Here is a 22146-nt window from a genome sequence, read left to right as displayed (position 1 = left end):
TTGAGTTACAAAGGTAGGGCTTTCAATTTCCCCATTAGGAATTGGAATTACAGTAGAGGGAATGGGATTTTTGAAGAATATCCAGGAGAGCTTTTTGAGCCAGGATAAAATGATCCTACCAAGGATGGGGTAATATTAGACCGAATCCTAGGGAATAAAAATGGCAAGTGGTTGACATGTCAGTGGATGAACATGTTCATGAAATTTCATGAAAGCTATGGAACGGGATAAGGATGGTCTGGAAGTTAAGGTCCTGAATTAGGGGAAGGCCAACTTTAATACTGTAAGAAGGGCCGAGCAGAAATGGACTATGAGCGACTGCTTGCACTTAAGTCTACAACCAACAAGAGAACATCTTATAAATGTGTAATAGTGAGAGCTCAGGGCCAATGTGTGCTCATAAAGGTGGAAGATAAGGAAGGCTAATTCAGGGATCCCAGAATGTCAAGAGTGATTGAGATGTGCTTAAGGCAGGTATAGAGTACTTGCGTGAGTGATGTAATTCAGGAGTAAAGAATGTGCAGAAGGAACGTAACAGTTAGGTGGGCTAAGAGCAGACAGAAAATATCTCCAGCGGACAAGATTAATGGAAATCTTTTGCATTAAGAGCAAGAGAATAGAAACCATTGGAAGGCATATTGCCCTCTCCTGCTTTGATTAAACTTGCCAAATAAGTCAAATTAATTTTACAAACATTTCCTTGAATATCCAGAGGTTCTCCTCTTTGCAATTCAAGTATCATCCTGATTTCACAAATATTGCTGGATCACCTGGAATTTTTAATCCATGTCACCTGGAATATTGTTGTGCCAGTTTTATCCCATATTTTATTTGCAAGTACAGCCCCTCGGGAATAATATTAGAGAGAAAATCCTAGACGTCTTTGTCCCGTTTCTGCTGGACAACACCATGAAAGAGATCTAGATTCACAAAACTTTTACTCTTGTCAATTCTACACACAGATCTTGGGAGAGTGTACTGCTTATCATCTCCTGCTTCATTAAGGGTCACTTTGTAATCTATAATCTCTGCAGACACAGATGGTTTTGTTCACCTTGGGGACCACAATGTTGAACCTCATTTTGTGTCACTTTTTATCAATACTCCATGTTGCTCAAATTTGCTTCACTCTTCTTCTGCCTGCACTTTTAATAGACAATAGACAATAGACAATAGGTGCAGGAGTAGGCCATTTGGCCCTTCGAGCCCGCACAGCCATAGCTGATCATCCACAATCAGTACCCCATTCCTGCCTTTCCCCCATATCCCTTCACTCCGCTATCTTTCAGAGCGCTATCTAACTCTCTCTTGAAAGCATCCAGAGAACTGGCCTCCACCGCCCTCTGAGGCAGAGAATTCCAGAGACTCACAACTCTCTGTGTGAAAAAGTATTTCCTCATCTCCATTCTAAATGGCTTACCCCTTATTCTTAAACTGTGGCCCCTGGTTCTGGATTCCCCCAACATCGGGAACATGTTTCCTGCCCCCAGCGTATCCAAACCCTTAATAATCTTATATGTTTCAATAAGATCCTCCCTCATCCTTCGAAATTAAGTGCATGAGTCACAAGTCAGGGTTTACCGTTTGGCAAAGATAGACACAAAGTGCTGAAGTAACTCACTGGGTCAGGTAGTATCTCTGGAGAAAAAGGATAGGTGACATCTCAGGTTGCCCAAAAGATCAACTATCTTTTTTCTCCAGAGATACTGCCTGACTCACTGAGTTACTCCAGCACTTTGTATCTATCTTTGGTATAAACCAGCATCTGCAGTTGTTTGATTTTACAATTTGCCACTTAGTTCTATCTGAATGTGAGCCTTTAATCCCTCAGTACCTGCATAACAATCCATAAGCATGTCTTCATATTTTTGCAGAAACCTGCTCAAACTGGTTTATGAGATCATTGCATGGAATGATTTTGCAATCCATCCTCACCTGTCTCCCAGACAAATTCTGTTTATGAAGAAAATGACCTATTCAGTACTTCTGCACAAAAACTGCACATTCCATTTGTCTGAATGTCCTCTGGATGTCACCAGTGGAATTTCTTAATTTAAAAATTATGTTTGTCAATAGAATCTGAGGATTCTTTCCATTGCAAGCATTCCATCCCATCATGGATCAGTCTGCAGTGGCATCAATATTCATATCAATGTCTCAATTATTGATCCATTCTTTAATTTTGAAAGCATTGATTTTTTTCATATCACCTCTCATGGCATGTCTGGTGTTCAAATTGCATTCTTTGCGTTGCACATCCTCTGAGTTATGTGGTTTCTAATGTAATTCTTTCCCTTCTGTTGGGACTTTGAAAGATTGCTGGTGTTATAGCCCTTCTTATAAAGGTTACGCACCTTTACTGACAAAAAATAACTCATTCCTTGGCATTTAAACCAACAGGTTTCAGTTGTGGTTCCATGGCAACTATTGTAAAACTGCCACCTGTCTCTGGTCTCAGGAATGGTCGCAACACTTTGATATCTAGAAGAGCAGAGTATAAGGCAAAAGGGTAGCATGTGCAAAAATGATTTAGTGTAAGAGACCACCTCAGAACTTCAACGATCACAAGATGGTCTCTTACATGCAATTGATTTTGCTTCTGCTACCTTTCTGCTTCCTACTCACGTCTGAACATCAAATCGCCAAATAACCATCATGAGTTTATGCACTCACTCAAGAGACACAGAATAATTTTGTCTGTGGCCCATTGTAGTTATCCGGGTGTGGAATCTGTATTTTCTGTGGATTCTCAATATCTGTCAGTGTTCATTGGCAAAGTGGATGTACAGGAAACTCAAAGAGGCCAAAATGAGTTATGTCCTCCTTATTCAACAGCTCCTCACAGACAGCCTTTCTGTTACCTTTGCTGCATCCCAGAGAGAAGTTAATCATATGACAGAACGTAGAAAAAGCCTTAAAACAAGAAATATTATTCATGCTCTTCAAAATTCGAAAGATGTATTTAGATAACTCCTCATAACCCCAGAATGCTTCATGGTGCTTCAGTGACTATGAAATAATTTTAACGTAGAGTTATTGTTGTAATGTGAAAACCCATCAGTTAATCTATGCAGTGTAATGTATCACAAACAGCAATACCATAGTGAGCAAATATTCAGTTTCATGTTGGCGGAAGGATGGATATTGGCCAGGACTCCAATGAGCACTTAGAAACATAGAAACATAGAAAATTGGTGCAGGAGGAGGCCATTCGGCCCTTCGAGCCAGCACTGCCATTCATTGTGATCATGGCTGATCGTCCACAATCAATAACCCGTGCCTGCCTTCTCCCCATATCCCTTGATTCCACTAGCCCCTGGAGCTCTATCTAAAACTCTCTCTTAAATCCATCCAGTGATTTGGCCTCCACTGCCCTCTGTGGCAGGGAATTCCACAAATTCACAACTCTCTGGGTGAAAACGTTTTTTTCTCACCTCAGTCTTAAATGGCCTCCCCTTTATTCTAAGACTGTGGCCCCTGGTTCTGGACTTGCCCAACATTGGGAACATTTTTCCTGCATCTAGCTTGTCCAGCCCATTTATAATTGTACATGTTTCTATTAGATATCCCCTCATCCTTCTAAACTCCAATGAATACAAGCCTAGTCTTTTCAATCTTCCCTCATATGGCAGTCCCGCCATCCCAGGGATCAATCTCGTGAACCTATGCTGCACTGCCTCAATCACAGGGATGTCATTCCTCAAATTAGGAGACCAAAACTGTACACAATACTCCAGATGTGGTCCTACCAGAGCCCTATACAACTGCAGAAGAACCTCTTTACTCCTATACTGAAATCCTCTTGTTATGAAGAACTTATCTTTTCTTCTTCAATAGTTCCTAGAGATATCTCCACCTTAGAGCAGGTGGTGGTCAGTCTAACTGTTCATCTGGTAGAGTGCTAGAGAGTAGCACTCCCTCGCCACTGAGCTAGAATATTGGCCCGATCTTTGTGCTCAGATCCTTGGAGATTGGACATCCTGAACTGCACCAGGCACAGTGCAGGACCTCTGGGCCATCAGTCAAGATGATGTGCCGTTTCTAATTACTTTGGTCACTGCCACAAAGCCCCGGTTTTGCTTCTTCGAAGGTTAATTAATCAGTTACAAAAACAGATGCCGCAGGTTAGCATACATAGTTTTTTTTCCCCACTCATAATTGATTGCTTTCCATTCTTTTATGCAATGATTCTCAATTACTTTATCTTTTGACATTTGACTAAATATGCTTCATGAATCTTTAATTTGCTTAAACTGGCAAATTTCTGAGGATTCAATGTTCTAAGGAATTTATCCAGTTTATGATGTGAGTAGAATCAAATTTACATTAGCTTATGAAAAGTAAGGTAATTACATTAATTAACGAACTGGCTTTCATACAAATTATACACAAAATGGGTGGTCCACTGTTTAAGGGAACTCTTTATTAAATCAATAGATATGCTGTGTTACAGATATGGCAGATCAGGACAGCAGTAGCATTGCCATCACAGCTCCAGTTACTCGGTTCACCCCTGACCACTGGTTATGTCTATGTGGAGTTTGCATGTCCTCTCTGTGACTGGGTTTTCTCTGGGTGTTCCAGTTTCTGCTCACATCCCAAGATCATGCAGGCTGCTAGGTTTGTTGACTGCTGTTAATTGCCCTGAGTGTGTAGTTGAGTGGTAGAATCTAGAAGAGACTGTGGTAACATTGGGAGAATAAAATGGTTTTAGTATATGTAGATGACATGTGCATATACCTTTAATATAGTTACCTCATCACTACTAACCACTCCCCATATCACAAGTATAATTACTACCTCCCCACCCACTGATCGCTCTCTAGTTTCCGTGACAGTCCACGTACAGCTAGTGCTTTCTGTAATGTTACAGTATGAATAAAAGAAGTAAAGCTACAGTGTGTTGATGACACTTCTTTACAGTATAGGATTAATGTACATTCTCCCGTAGGAAAACTGCATGGGTCTTCTCCGGGTGCTTCAGGGACTAAGTAGCTTTGCCCTGCTTCTTGTTTACCCCTACTGTGCGTAGTATAGAAAAGCTGCTGCAAGCAGTAGTAACTTGGCAATACAGCTTGGCTTCTAGAAAATATATCCTCAGATTGTCAGATGGAGAGCAGAGGCATTGGAAACTCTTTCATTCACATCTTATTGATCTACAGGAAATGAAGAAGTTGATTTTCAAGTATTTTGAATTGGAATCATGGGTGCTAGTCACACAATTAAATTACAAGATAGACACAAAATGCTGTAGTAACTCAGCATCTCTGGGGAGAAGGAATGGGTGACGTTTCGGGTCGAGACCCTTCTTAAAAAAATACAATTTTTCTTAGTAACTGCAGAAATGGCTGCTGTGGACCAAGTGTTGTTATTAGATGGATATTTGTCACTGGAGAAACTGTCAGATCTGCTAAAAGGGATTATGCCTCAAAGTGTCAAGGCCAATTTCCCAGTGGTCACTGGTTAGTCCAATCTACACTGCCCAAAATGGCTTTTATCTATAAATGACAAATACATTGGGGTATAATTTGGTATCATGACACTATGTTATTATTATCCAAGAACAACATCAATAATTTGCATGCCTATAATAACTTGCAGTGTAGTAAACCATCAATATTATAAACCAGATTACCAAATGAAATTAGAGTAGTTGTACAACTGACCCAATATTATTTGTGTCGTCACTCCCTGACACAGGAGGGCGAAAACTGTAATGGAAGGTATTATGCATTTAAGAGGAGAATTGTGTGGACATATAGAACATAGGAACAGCAGAGGAACAGGCTCTTCAGCCCACAATGTCTGTGCTGGACATGCTGCCAAGTGCAACTAACTTCCTCTGCCTGCTAGTGATCCATATCCCTTCATTCCGTTCATATCCATGCACCTATCTGAAAGCTTCTTAAGCGCCATAACATATCTGCTTCCATCCTGCCTTTGGCAATGCATTACAAGCATCCACCACCATCTGTTTAAAAAAATATGCCCCGCACATGTCTTTTAAACTTCTCCGCTCTCACCTTAGAGCTATCCCCTCTAGCTTTTGATATTTTCACCCTGGGGGAAAAAGGTTCTGACTGTCTATCTATTCCTCTCATAATGTTATAATTTTACCTACTGCTATCAACCTCTGTTGTGTAACAGAATGTGAGACCAAGGGTGTATGAGACCTGTCAAAAGTAATCCACTGGAATTAACAACTTCTGGACTAGATGTTTCATGGATGCCAAATTGCTTGTTTGTTCTGAAGAGTTTGGTGATTGAAAAGCTCAAGAGATCGGATGAATGAATAAATTATTGAATTTTCATCTGCAATTGAATGTAATGTAACAGATGGCCTAACTATGCAAGTTATTTTTTTTATAGGTTTAATGTTTTTAAAGGGGAAACAGTATGGTGTAGATATGTGTACCTTTAAGAACTCAACATGATTTTCAATATATGGCTGTAAAGTTTACTGCTTTCAATTTATGATGTTCTGTGAACAGTTCTACCTGTTATTTGCCTTTGCAAGCAGCAAGACTGAAGAGCCCAAAGGCATTGCATTAGGGGAGCTCGGAAAGGCTGAGCAAACCATACACTGTAAATGGCTCGATTGTAATCATGTGTTGTCGTTCCGCTGACTGGATAGCACGCAACAAAAGCTTTGCACTGTACCTCAGTACCTGTGACAATAAACTGAACTAAACTGAACTTCCACTGAAAGCCACCTGATGTACCCACGCCTGGTTTAATGATGCAAGTACAGAGAACAATGACTGGGAGGAAAAGACTGCTGGGATAAATGCAAGTAATGTTTTTTTTATCAGCGTAAATGAGTTTAAATGCTTTAAGTTTGCCTGCGTGTTTTTAATCTTTTTCATTCTCTTCACATTTTCGACAGGTCTTATGTGATTCTGAATATTCAGTATCACTGATGAAAAACAGCATTGATGGTCTTTGAGTCGGAAGGTGCCCCCTTGCACTGACTAGCTCCTGTGCTGTTTGTTAGACAGGCTCCCAGGGGAAGACTGCATCTGGGACCATGCTGGAAGTCATGGTCTGGGCCTGGTGCTGGCACTGGCCAAACCAGGGCAGTGTGGATCTGCCCTATGGTGGAAGTCGAGTCCCAGCATTGCCCTGGTGTGTTGGACACCACTGCTATCTCATTGCCACAGCAGTTGTAACCATTTACTGCTTACACTTCTGCCGTTCACTACCTGATCCTCCGGCTCCCTTCCTCCCTTAAAAGTTCAACTTTGCTGCAAATTTGGTGTAATTTTATTCAAGGTTATCAATAAAAGTATTATTTTATTGTTCTGTCCCAAACTATCAACTATTTAAAATTTATAATCAAAATAGAAACTAATTTAAATTTAAAAATAGGCACGGTGACGTGCGGGTCGAGCTACTGTCTTACAGCACCAAAGAACTGGGTTCAATCCTCGATACATCTGATGCAATTCGATCAAAGACGTACAGGTTTGTAGGTTAATTGACTAGGTGTAAATGTTAAAAAAATTGTGTAGGGTAAGGTAGTGTTAATGTGCGGGGATCGCTGTTCGGAGCGGACCCAGTGGGCCAAAGGGCCTGTTTCCGCACTGTATCTCTAAGCTAAACTAAACTTAAAGTTTTTTTTTTAAAGCTGGAGTGGGCCTTTTGATCCATCTGCCAGATCCATCATTCTATAAGATCATGCCTGAGCTTTTACCTCAGCACCACTATCTTTCTCTTCGCTTTCCATCCCATAGTAAAATCTATTGATCACAATCCTAAATACATTCAGCAATCGAAGGCCCACAGATTCTTGGGTTGAGAATCCCCAAAGCTCACCACCCACTTGGTGAAGAGCTAGTATCTCATCTCTGAATGACAGTCCCATTGTTTCAAGACACTGTTAGTTCTCTACTTTCTAGGTGGCAACGATGTTGGCTCCAGATCCACTTTCACAAACCTCTTGAGAATTTTGGAAATGTCAATGAAATTAGTTGACATTTATACCATCTTGCACCTGTAAAGGACAGAAATAGAAGCATTTTCTTTGTACATTTTTTACAAAGGAACATATGCATTTTTTGGGGGCATGTAATTATCTCAATGTTCTACAGCCAGTGGAAAACTTTTGAAGTGTAGTCATTGTTCTAATTTAGGAAGCACCATGGCCATTTATACACAGTAAAATCCAACAAAGAGCAATGCAATGATGACCATTTTATATACTTTTGTGGTCGGTGAAAGGTTAGATATTGGCTGCAAACCCCACCATTTTGAGGGATAGTTTTTTGACCTATGGCTCAGACGGCAATTTGTTTAAATGTCTCATGAAAAAGACTGCACTCTCTCAGTTCTGTTTTGTTTCGAGATACAGGGGGGACACAGCCCCTTCGGCCCACGGGTCCGCGCCGACCAGCGATCCCCGTACATTATAAATGATAGGAGCAGAATTAGGCCATTTGGCCCATCAAGTCTACTCAGGCTGATCTATCTTTCCCTCTCAGCCTTATCCCCATAACCCCTGTCACCCGTAACACTATCCAATACCCACTCGGGACAATTTTTACATTTTTCAAGCCAATTAACCTACAAACCTGTACGACTTTGGAGTGTGGGAGAAACCGAAGATCTCGGAGATATTCAAGGGGAAAATGTGCAAACTCCGTACAGACAGCGCCCGTAGACGGGATCGAACCCGGGTCACCGGCGCTGCATTCGCTGCAAGGCAGCAACTCTACCGCTGCGCCACTGTGACCGCTCTGTGGTGTGGCATCGGCCTGGTTATTGTGCGCTGCTCCTGGAGTGGGACACACAATCCATGACCTTCTGTTTCTGAGAAGAGAAGACTACACTGCTTGGTGTATAACAACACGCGCTTTGGCGTGCAGCATTGACAAATAAGATCGTGCACAATGTTCTGAGAGTCACTAAAAATCGATGAACCTCGGCACGACTGTGAAATTCCTGATTAAAATTACTTCCAGACAAGATCTTGAGTTACAGGCACTGTGACCCCCCCTCTCCCTCCCTCCGACCCTCTCAACTGGAGGTAGGAAGTATAGAGAGCTACAAAAGGAAGCATCATTTGAAACATTGATCAGGTAACAGGATATGCACTGGTAATAAGACAAAGAAGCTGTGCTTTTCTTTCTTTAAAGGAACTAGACCCACAGCAAATGAAAGGGGAACCAGCACCCAGCAACAGACAATAAAAACAGGCACTGAAAAGAGGGAAGATTTTTCTTCACATTGAGATTTACAAATACTGTATGTGGTGGTTTGATGCATAATCGCACCAATTCCAACCCCCCTTCCTGCTATAGTTTCTAGCTTTATTATCAATGTCTTTGGTTGCCAAGATATTTTTCCACATCAGCACAATGTTTTTTTTTAACCGGAGGAAATAAATCCCAAGCTGGAACTCTTCATGTTGATCACCGCACGGGATTGTGAGCAGGAATCTTTCTTCTGGGTGTTACTATGGAGCTGGCCGAGCTGAAAGGAAGTACGCTCAGTAGATTTGCAGCGGTAACTGAGTGGAAATGAACCTGAGACGAGCTGCTATTGCATTGCTCCTGCGATGAGATGCGCTTGCTGCAGCCCGGTTACCATGGTGATAAGGTCAAAGTGATGGAACCAAAGATGGTCTGCAGCAGACGCAAATGAACCCATCAAATGGCAGGAATTCAGCTTTTGGCTTCCTGCAGAATTTGTAACAAAACCTAAATGGAGCCCATTCAGAAAAAAGATATTTTATTGGCAAAGAACAAACAGATAGATAAGTGTAATAAACAGCCAGATGCAGGCGGTAGTAGAAATATCATTGCAGTTGCACTTTACCCTTGTTTACAGTGCAAATATCATCCTACACATAATTACAGCTGGAGACTTATCTGTCACCGACACTATCTTCTGCTTCTCAAAATATCTTTGTTTTCCTGCTGATGACAGGCTCTGATTATTTTCTTTTACTTAATTTTCTTTTCCTTCCTGAGATTTTGCTCACTTCCCAGTCAAGGGAAGAAATGAAGATAAAGTCTGCACAGACCCTCTTGTGAGGTGTGCAAGGAAGACCCAGTTAGAATGTCTGAAGAAGGGTCTCAACCCAAAACATCACCTATCCGTGTTCTCCAGAGATGCTGCCTGACCCGCTGAGTTACTCCAGCGCTTTGTGTCCGTTCCAGTCAGAATGGCCATGGATCTTCCGTCTTTCTATTTCACTACACATCAGATGATTATCTGACCAGTCATGTGAGAGTGTACCACACTAGTGCAATCCGGAAGAATGAGAAATTTGACCAATTGGTGTTGTTTATTTAAGAATATTGTTGCCTTACAGCTCCAGAGATCGTGGTTGTCTGTACAGAATTTGTACATTCTCCCTGTGACCCCGTGGGTTTTCTCTGGATGTTTGAATTGTCGAAGACAACTTCCATCACTTTGAATGAGAGCAGTCAATAGCCAAGTTGGATTTGTCTTACTTTATATGAATCTCGACCCGAAATATGACCTATTCCTTTTCTCCAGAGATGCTGTCTGACCCGCTGAGTTACTCCAGCTTTTTGTGTCTATCTTCGGTTTAAACCAGCATTCGCAGATCCTTCCGACACATACCATGCATTGTGTCGGGTACTGTCGATACTGTAATTCTTATGGAACAGCCTGGCTTGAGTTATAGTAAATTATGCAGCACAAGTCTTCAGCTGGGATGTTGTTGCCCATAATCTTTCCTGTGTTCAGTACCCTTAAGGGCCTGTCCCACAAGTATGCGACTGCATGCGGCAAGCACGACCAAACCGGAAGCGGGTGCCGCGCGGAGGTCGAGTGATCCCGTAGGAGTTGACGTGAAGTTCGAGCGAAGTCCGCGGGAAGTTTGCGCTAGACGTACGCCGTCAAGACGCTGCGTACGGCGTCGAGACGGTGTGTACGCCCGTCGAGGCGGTGCATACGGCCTCAATGCGGTTGCGGGCCAGCAGGCCGTTGCCGCGCGGAATTTTTGAACAGTCAGTTTTTCGGAGCCCCGCGCGATGTCGGGACCAGCTCCGTACAACTCCATACAGCTCCGGCGATCGAAGTGGGACCGGCCCCGCGAGGCCGTACGGCTCAAGCGACCACGTTAGGTCGCGCTTGCCGCATACAATTGCATGCTCGTGGGACAGGCCCTTTAGCTATTCTCTTGAATGTATGTGCAATGAACTAAAATGGCCAAAGGGTGTGACTTTTGGCAACTAAGGGAGGATATCAGGTTGGATCATCTACTTGGCAGTCTCAATTGGTGGCATGACAATCACTCCATTGCCACCTCACCCATGATTAGATTGGTATTTGTACAGTGTGGGCACAGTAGCCTAAAGGCTAGGTAACTGGACAAGTAGCTAGAATCCTAGAGATACGAGTCTGAATCCCACCTTCAAGTAATTCAATCTGGAATAATAGTGTCCATGAAATTGTTGGATTGCCTCCTGTTAATGAGATGCCTGTTTCCACTGCTCAGTGGTGACCTAGCTTCACACTCCTGGAACGGAATGGAGTTCAGCAGGGAGGCCACCTGCACGTTCCATAGATGGCCGTGGATGATTGTGCTTTTGGTTCATGCTCCCAAGGCTCGGTCTGTAAGACAAAAGGAGCTTGTTGTAAGCAGCTGGATGACAGCAGCAAGGGGCTGGAGGAGGATGCTGTGGTCAGTAATGTCAAAGGCAACCAACTTTCGACTTTACTTTAGAGATACAGTGCACGTCAGCCCACCGTGTCCACGCTGACCAGTGGTCATCCCCGTACACCAGCACTATCCTACACACTAGGGACAATTTACAATTTACAGAAGCCAATTAACCTACAAACCTGAACGCCATTGGAGTGTGCGAGGAAACCGGAGCTCCCAGAGAAATGGTCATGGGGAGAACGTACAACTCCATACAGAAAGCACCTGTAGTCAGGGTGGAACCCATGTCTCTGGTGCTGTAAAGGCAGCAACTCTACCACTGCACCACTGTGCTTGATATAGTTAACATGACAATTACCTTAAATGGTTAAAAAGAACCATTTTTAACCATTTAAATGGCATTGATTACACATTTAGTTGTACAGTGCAGTTGCAGTGGCATGGTGGTTAGGTTACTGCATCAACATTTAGAAGCCTAGTGATGTGAGTTTGAATCCCATCTCAGCATCAGGGCTTTAGCCATTTGTTCCATCTTCCCTGATGAAACCTGCAGAGGGAGAAAGGAAGCAGGGCATCTGAGTAGAATGTTGCAGCGTTAAATAGGGTTCGGAATATGTGTCCTGCCGCCATACCTTGGGATTTGGTGGACTTGCCTCAGTAAGACTGAGTAAGATCACACTAATTCAGGCAGCGGTCATTGCCGACCAAACAGACCAACCAATGAATGGGATGTTTAAATATCTCCAGTCAGTTTTATCACCCCGCCACTGTTAGAAAATGGTTGTAATCAAAGTCAGAAATGTCATCATGTGTGACTCTGTATGTTTTTATGCAGCTGATTTGGGTGTTGGCATCGTCTACCATGGTCCCAAGGTGAAGACCGAATTGGGAGACCTCATACCTGATGGATTCAGGTAAGGCTGGCAGATTTCCTGCAGGACTTTGATGAATCAAACCTTTTTCATAGCAGTCACATGATGTTATGATCACCAGTATTCCAGGCTGAATTACTTTCATTTAGGTTGCCCATATTCTGAAGTCGGATTCAAACACACCTTCAGATTGTAAATGAAGGGATATCGAAAACACCTTGCCTAATGATGAGTCCAGGCCTATACAAACACAACTTGTCTTCTTTGATATTTAAGAGTGTCAAAAGTATTTAATTGTCATAAGCACCGGGCAAGAACAGTGAGATTCTTACATGCTGCTGGTTTACAGGCACATTAAATGCGGCAGCACAATAAATAAATAAATAGATAGACAAAACATTATCAGTTATTCTATGTAAACCACGATAGTTGAAGCCAAAGCACAAAGTGCAACTTGTGTGCAAAGTCCATGGTTGTTTGGTGCTGAGGTAGGTTTGTGATTAAGGTTGTACAAGGTGGTTGAAGAATTTGATGGTTGAAGGGAAGCAGCTGTTCTTGAGCATGGAAGTAACTGTTCTCAGGCTCCTGTATCTCCTTCCTGGTGTTGGCGATGGTATGAGAGCTTGGCCAGGATACTGTGGGTCTTTCATGATATTAGCTGTCTTCTTGAGGCAGTGCCTCCTATAGATCCCATTGTTGATGATTATTATCACCCCAGGATGTATAATGCAGGGTGGAAAGGTGTTTTGGATATCCCTTAATTTACCATCTGGAGCGTTCTGGAGCTTTCCTAGATTTGAATAACGTTTGCGGTGAAGCAGAACTCGGATGACGTGCCCTCGGTTGTTCAGATACACTGCAGGAAGTATCCTGACTGGTCGTATCGTGGCCTGGTACGGCAATACCAACACACAAGAATGCAAGAGGCTACCAAGATTGGTGGACTCAGCCCAGTCCATCATGGTCACAGCTCTTCCCTCCACCAAAAGCCTCCACCTTCCTCCTCCCCATAATGATCAAATGCATTAAAACCACCTGCTTAATGTGCCCTTCCGAGGGTTCAGTAAAATTCTGCACAGCCCCTGATGATTTAGATGACTTTTCATTGCTGGCATGCTTTATGTATTGTGGGAAAGTAAGTGGCCGTCAGGGGAAAGATTTAAACCTGGAAACTAATTTAAAATAAAGCAATGTGTGGTCATGGGAACTATCTTAACACCGAGCAACATTTTCCCAGTGCTAATTATTTTCCAATATAAAGGCTATGCTTTTCTCCGCTCCCTCATTGAATTCATTTCTTATTCCCAACTTTAACCTAACACATTCCAAAGCTTTGGAACAGACGCAAATCTTGCACTTCACTGACTCCATATAGGGCTGGGGATAAAACTCCAATCACACCACAAAGTCAGATCATCTCCATGACATTGAAGGGCACCATTCATTTATTATTGTCACGTGCATCTACAGTGAGAAACTATCCAGGCAGATCATATCATAAATAAGTGCAATCATACCATTCACAAAGGCAACAGGTTACGCAAAAGGCGAGAAAAAACAAAGTGCAAAATACATTGTTACATCTACAGAGAAACTGTAGACCAAAGTTGCAACAAGGTAGACTTGAAGATTGGGAATACATACTTACCACATGAGAGGTCCATTCAAAAGTCTGATAACATTGTTAGCTGTTCTTAAATGAGGTGATATGTGATTTCAAGCTTTTGTATCTTCTGCCCGATGAGGGAGGGGAGAAAGAATGGCCAGGGTGTGAGTGATCCTTGACTGCTTTTCCAAGGTAACGTGAAGTGCAGATGAAGCCAGTGGAGTGAAGCTGTTTTGCATGATGGGCTGGGCTGCGTTCAGAACTCTCTGCAATGTCTTCAGTCTTGGACGGATCAGTTGCCAAACCAAACTGTGATCCCCCCATGAGGATGCTTTCTACGAGGCATCTGCACAAATTGGTAAGAGTCTTTGAAGAAAGTTTAGAATTTCACTTACCCTTTCCTTACCCGATTGCTCAGCTCTGCCTGCTAGATGCTGGTTCTGATGATTAGGAAGAATGTGAATCTGGGTGGACTTCAGCACCCCTCATTGAACGATGCGCAAGCCTAGTAGTATACCAGACCATGAGGTTACATATTGTGGGGCTGTAAGTTCCAGCTGCTACTGATAGTCCACACTGCATCTTGTGATGAATAATGCGATGTAACGCGCCTTGAGTATTAGAAAGGCGCTATATAAATCCCATCCATTATTATTATTATTATCTTGAGCCATCAGACTTGTCCAAAACTATCCCATTTATAATAATAATGGATGGGATTTATATAGCGCCTTTCTAATACTCAAGGCGCTTTACATCGCATTATTCATTCACTCCTCAGTCACACTCGGTGGTGGTAAGCTACTTCTGTAGCCACAGCTGCCCTGGGGCAGACTGACGGAAGCGTGGCTGCCAATCTGCGCCTACGGCCCCTCCGACCACCACCAATCACTCACACACATTCACACACATTCACACAAAGGCAAAGGTGGGTGAAGTGTCTTGCCCAAGGACACAACGACAGTATGCACTCCAAGCGGGATTCGAACCAGCTACCTTCCGGTCGCCAGCCGAACACTTAGCCCATTGTGCCATCTGTCGTCCCATTTAGCATGACTGCAGTACCGCATAGCGTGATGGGGGATTTGTCAGGATTTTGCCTCCACAGTGTGTCTGGAGTCGCAGGAAGGCCAGACCTGGCAAATGGCAAAATCTCTCCACGGAGTGTCATGAGTTAATAGGATGGGGTTTTTATTGCCAATGCTGCAAGTTCCCGATTGCCATCATCAAAACTCTCCTTAAAAATATTATCTATCTAAATGTAAGTTCAATGGCAGAGAGGTTGGGATAAGAACTTACATCTTTGGTATTGGTACATAGGTTTAACCAACTAGTCTGGTGAGATTGTCACTCTGCCACTGCCCCCAAGTTGGTGGTGGAGAAATAACAAAACAAATCATAAATGATGGCATTTTGCCCCGATCCTGCAGAATTCATCTTGGAATTCAGGAATACACTACTCAACAATGTACCTCGGTGACTGCCAATCACCTTCCCCCCCCCACCCGGACACTCCTCCCACAGGAAAAACACTATGACTGTATACATGTAAAAATATTTATTTATTGAAATCATATTCTTTGTCGCTCTACCAGGGAGATGCTAACTGCATTTCGTTGTCTCTGTACTGTACACTGACAATGACAATTAAAGTTGAATCCGAATCTGAATCTGAATCTGAAATCAGTTTCCTGTCTAACATTTGTCAACATCTCAAAAAGAAATTTGAGCAAGTTTAAGAATGTACTTGGATGAGGCTGCATCTCATTTTCCTGGCGTCAAGAACAATGATGTTCTTTAAAATCCATTGAGGGCCAGGGTGAAAAATATCTCCACCTTGCTGCCTCCCCTTTGCTGCTGCTTCTCTCTCCTCTGAAATTAAAATGAAGTCATTACTTTCAGAAAATCAATGGGCTTCACAGGTCATCCCTCCTGCCACCAAGTCACCCTGCGTTGTCACTCGATCATTGCCAGTATTCTAACATGTTGCAATCTGAAGAAGGGTCTCAAGCCTCAAACGTCACCCATTCCTTCTCTCCATAGATGCTGCCTGTCCCGCTGAGTTACCTCAGCATTTTGTGTCTATCTTCAGTTTAAACCAACATCTGCAGTTCCTCCCTACACATGTTGCATTTGTATTCACTCCTGCCACTGGGAAGAAGACATTGGAGCCAGAAAACGGTGACATTCAGGTTCGTGAACACCAGCGGCTTCCCAACAACCATCAAGCAATTGAACACCACTTTTTTAAGGCAGAGATTGACAGATTCTTGATTAGTAAGAGTGTCAAGGGTTATGAGGTGAAGGCAGGAGAATGGGGTTGAGAGGGGAAAGATAGATCAGCCATGATTGAATGGCGGAGTAGACTTGACGGGATGAATAGCCTAATTCTGCTCCTAGAACTATGAACTATAAACTCCAACTAAATTCCAAACTACGAACTGCCTTGATTGCACTTGGAACTTTGGACTTGGTGCTGGTTTTGTACAATATTGTTATTTTTAACTTCTTTTTATTGTCTATTATGGTTTCTATTGAGTACTTTGTTTACAGTGCATGTTGTGTGCATGTTGTGTGCTGCTGCAATTAATAATTTCATTGGTCCGGCATACAAATAAAATCCACTTGACTCACTTAATTAGAATGTAGTGGTCGGAGTGAAGGGTCCCGACCCGAAACATGACTTATCCATGTTCTCCTGTGATACTGCCTGACCTGCTAGCTCCTGCACTTTGTGTCCATTTTTAGTGCTAACTTTGCTGCAGTGCATGTGCCCAAAGATCTTTCCTGCTCCAGTTCTTAATAATTGTGAGGTGGGAGAAAGAGGGAAGATTCCTGAGAACGTTCTGGAAAAGTGGAATAACAGAGAGCTAATGGGAATGGTGAGCATGGACTTGGTGGGTGGCGAGGCCTGTCTCCATTCTGTAGTTTAAAATCAATCACCTTCTTCATGTTTCCCATGTGAAGTAAATGTTCGGCACATCCTTTAGAGAGGAGATGAGGAGGAATTTCTTTAGTCAGAGAGTGGTGAATCTGTGGAATTCATTGCCACAGAAGGCTGTGGAGGCCAAGTCGATGGATATTTTTAGAGCGGAGATTGATGGATTCTTGATTAGTAAGGGAGTCGGGGGTTGTGGAGAGGAGGCTGAAAATTGGGGTTGAGAGGGAAAGGTGGATGAGCCATGATTGAGTGGCGGAGAAGACTTGATGGGCTGAATGGCCTAATTCTGTTCCTATAACTTATGAACAGAGCAACGTGTCCAAATGGGTGAAATCTGAATCAAATTAAAGGACCATCATCTGTGCAAATAAAATAGAATATATTCTGGAAGCGCAGACTTCTATTTTGGACGGGAGAGAGGATTCCAGAGGTCCTTGAGGCATTGGCTGCTGTGCTCAACGCACTCTGTGGAAATGGTATACCAGTTCCGTCGAACAATGGGGCAGATCATCCCGTGTAAATTGCGACTGACTTTTTCCATCGCACTGTTTTTTAAATAAATAAAAATATGTCAAATCATTGAAGGGGTTATTTGCAATGGAGGGGGTGGGGTGGGAATGGATGGCAGGAGAGGAGCCAGTAACGATGAACACCACGAGGAAGGCTGAACATCCCACCAGAGGAGAATAGCACACGGGGACTTGAAAAGGCACAGCCCTCCCCCCACTGTTCTACAGAGGCTTGGATGCATGAATATTCAGGAGGCAGCTTCAGACAAAAGAGATGACACTAATGATGAAAAATTATATCGCGGACAGCCCAAGAGATAGCCTGAGAAAGTCAGTGTGCATAAATTGCTTCAAACCGAAAAAAAAAAAAGCAGTAAGTGGAAATTTATCAAGCCAGTGTGTGTCATGACTTCTGCTGGGGGAAGATTAAAAGCAGAGCTGAATGCTAAATGAAGGAAGTCGGTATAAGTTAATTGTACAAGTACCAATCTCATTGGAATAGTTAAATTAATTACAGTGTACAGGGCTGTAGCGGCGTTGCTGGATCCAAACAGACAATTCTGGAATCTGTTTAGGGACCCTGCTCTTTTTTGGTTAATACCATTCAACAGCTCTGCGATCATGGGACAGGGATTACAGTATTGGAGGGGGAGGGGGGGGAGGGGGTATTCTGGTGAAAGTTAGATGTGTAGCTCAAGCTTAGAAATGTTTGAGAAAGCTCGTCTCTATCTCTAACTACTATCCCTCCAGGACCACTGTGGTGTTTTCACTGAAACTCAAATTCAGATTAGTTTATTGTCGGATGCATCAGGGTGCAATGAAATTCTTTGATTGCATGAAACTCATAGAGTACACGGTACACATGATAATGATGGATACAACAATGAATGCAAAACATCAGAAGGGAGCAAAGATTGTCGTGCAACCTGAAGTCAGGCAAAGAAAATTGCTGAAGTGTAATAACAGAATAACCCTATGAAGTAGAGTTAAAAGTGACAGAGCATAAAAGAAAAACAAAACTGAGTGGATTCCCAGTTTCATTAGATATTATTGGAGATGGGAATATCAATACTCAGATATTTAAAAATCATCTCATTTGGGACTTGGGCTGATGTTATCACCACCTTTTAAAAATCATGCACTTGCATTAGGCCTTTTGTAATTTTACTTCCATCTGCTCTTCTGCTCTGTGTACCTGTGTCTGTGTTAGAGTCACAGTCATAGAACACAGAAACAGGCTCTTCGGCCCAACATTCCCATGCTGACCGACACTCGCCCTACCATCCCACGCTCAGCCCATATCCCTCGAAACCTTTCCTATGCATGTACCTGTTCAATGTCTTCAGCACCGAATGCCACCGGAGATCCTTTTCCCCTTTGGCTATCAAACTGTACAACTCCTCCCCTTTCTGTCGTGGGGTAGACTGACTACCCCCCCCCCCCTAGTCTTTGCGCATCCCTAATCCAAGACATTCCACTCACACTTTAATTTCATGCTTCATGAATCTTGTTGCGTTTTATGACTGTTGGCGGACCAATTTCCCTCCTGGGATAAATAAGGTTCTATCGTATCGTACCGTGGTTACAGTATCTCAGCTAACCTCTCTGGCTTCTCATTCCACATACCCACCAACCCTCGGTATAAAAAAGTTGCCCCTCAGATTCCTATTCAATATTTTCCCTCTCACTTTTTCTGTTCTGTGTGACTGTATGAGTGGGGGGAATGGGGCTGATGGGATTGCTCTGCAGTGAGCCGGCATAGACCTGATGGGTCGAATGGTCTCCTTTTGTCCTTCATAGAAAGCAAGCAATCTCCATTGACATAAACCTATCAACTTACCCAGTCTTACAAAGGTTAGATTGATATTGTAAATTATAAACACCAGGAATCGTCAGCTTTGATCCCACTTTTGTCTTCTGCCCTTGATCTCATCCTGCTGCTCATGGAGTAATAGTCAGAGCAAACGGGCTTGACACAGACACAGGCCTTTCATCCCACCACATTCATGAGGACCTTTTTGCCCATCTACACTAGTTCAATTTGCCCGCATTAGGACGATATCCTTATCTTTCCACTTTAATGCCACTTAAATATAGTAGCTGTACCTGATACCACCACCTCCTCAGGCAACGCACTTTAGATATCAACCATTCTCTGTGTAAAAACCTTACTCATCAGATCCCCTTTAAAATGCCTTAAGCCTCTGCCCTTTTCTATTTGATACTTACCCCTTGGGGAAAAGATTCTGACTATCTAACCTTATCTGCGCCTCTCATAATCTTACACACTTCTATCAGGTCAGGCTACACCATCCTTAGTTTCAAGGCAAACATGCTCAGCCGAACCAGTCTCTCCACATAACCAAAGTCCTCCAACCCAGGCAACCCAGGCTGCTCGCTGTCCTGCTGTCTACTGACAATCTATTCCTCTGCTTATCCATTGACTCTGGTCCTTCCGATGTTATTGATAAATCCTGGGATGGCAGGACTTTCATATGAAGAAAGACTGGATAGACTCGGCTTGTACACGCGAGAATTTAGAAGATTGAGGGGGGATCTTATAGAAACTTACAAAATTCTTAAGGGGTTGGACAGGCTAGATGCAGGAAGATTATTCCCGATGTTGGGGAAGTCCAGAGCAAGGGGCACAGTTTAAGGATAAGAGGGAAGTCTTTTAGGACCGAGATGAGAATATCATTTTTTACACAGAGAGTGGTGAATCTGTGGAATTCTCTGCCACAGAAGGTAGTTGAGGCCAGTTAATTGGCTATATTTAAGAGGGAGTTAGATGTGGCCCTTGGATTAAAGGGATCAGGGGGTATGGAGAGAAGGCAGGGATGGGATACTGAGTTGGATGATCAGCCATGATCATATTGAATGGCGGTGCAGGCTCGAAGGGCCGAATGGCCTACTCCTGCACCTATTTTCTATGTTTCTATGTTTCTATGATCAGTTGGGATGCCATTGAAATTTAAAACAACATTCTGAACAGCCCCATCTTTTCATCTTCTCAATGGTTTCGGTTTATTATTGTCACGTGTACCGAGGTACAGTGAACCTTTGTTTTGCATGCTACAGCTGACAGATTAGATATACCATATTTAACTACAATTGAGACAAACTCAAGTACAATAGATGGAGCAAAGGGGAAGATACACTGTGTTGAATATAGTTGACAGCGTTGTAGTGCATCAGTACCAGAGACTTGTGCCTTACCCTCAATCTGCATCGGGTCCCTTGTGCCTCCTGTTCCTTGATTTCACTCCAATTATAGAAATTGTGTTTTCCAGTAGAATGATTCTTAATTAATACGACCAATAAAGGAGTACATTTTAGAGGCACAAGAAACTTCAAATGCTGGAAAGTTGAGCAAAACATAAAGTGCAGGTGATTTTTTTCAGACTGGAGGAATTCATTTTTTTGTGACTATTTTCCAGGTAAAACTGTGCCAATTGTAAATTTTGTATCAGCTCTGGATAAGTCAAGGTGACCTTTGTAGCACCATGACGACTGATTCTTAATGCGGACGATTATCTGATGTTTTCCCTGTATTAGTCACACACCTAGCGATGTTAATTGTCATGCACTGCATGTTTGAAGCCTTCCTGACAGAAACGGCAGCTCCCAGGTCAATTCTGCCATCACAGGCAGCAGCACAACAGTCCGGGTTTGACGTCTCAATGCCACTTGAAGGGCACCTCATCCAGAATCTTCACAGGGCACATTCGAATCTCAATGGAAATGCTCATGTATCTCACCAAGTGCTCCAACCAGCAGGGACTGCACTCTTGGTGTAACTACTGAGGAACATTTACTGGAGGCATCAGTGGACTCCATCCATGCCGAGAAGGAGGACCTCTCCATTGCCTGGCAAGGGTGTGTGCAAAGCCTGAGTGGTCCCCTCCCAACCAACTGACCTTCCTTCCACTCCAGGCAGTTTCTCTCAAGGCTGTGAAGTAAATAATTATTTCATTGCACATTGATCAACTAGTGGAGAGGCAGGGATTTTTGCAGCAGCCCCTTTCTTTGGGAGGTAGGGATGGGGTTTAAGAAGAGATTGTGTATGCATGTGTATGTGTATGTACATGTGTGTGCACATGCATGTGTGCGTGTGTGTGTGTGTGTGTGTGTGTGTGTGTGTGTGTGTGTGTGTGTGTGTGTGTGTGTGTGTGTGTGTGTGTGAGGGAGGGAGGACTACGGAGAGTCGGTTTGTCAAGGAGGACTCTCTCTAACTTCTACAGGTGCACAGTAGAGAGCATGCTGACCGGTTGCATCGTGGCTTGGTTCGGCAACTTGAGTGCCCTGGAAAGGAAAAGACTACAAAAAGTAGTAAACACTGCCCAGTCCATCATCGGCTCCGACCTTCCTTCCATCGAGGGGATTTATCGCAGTCACTGCCTCAAAAAGGCTGGAAGTATCATCAAAGACCCACAACATCCTGGCCACACACTCATCTCCCTGCTACCTTCAGGTTCAGGAATAGCTACTTCCCCACAGCCATCAGGCTATTAAACCTGGCTTGGACAAAACTCTGATTATTAATAACCAATTATCTTTTATTTGCACTTTATCATTTTATT

The sequence above is a fragment of the Amblyraja radiata genome, chromosome 16, assembly GCF_010909765.2.
Source record: "Amblyraja radiata isolate CabotCenter1 chromosome 16, sAmbRad1.1.pri, whole genome shotgun sequence".
In the NCBI taxonomy this organism is placed as follows: domain Eukaryota; kingdom Metazoa; phylum Chordata; class Chondrichthyes; order Rajiformes; family Rajidae; genus Amblyraja; species Amblyraja radiata.
The sequence above is the reverse complement of the archived record's forward strand: the minus strand, read 5'-3'. Positions refer to the sequence as shown.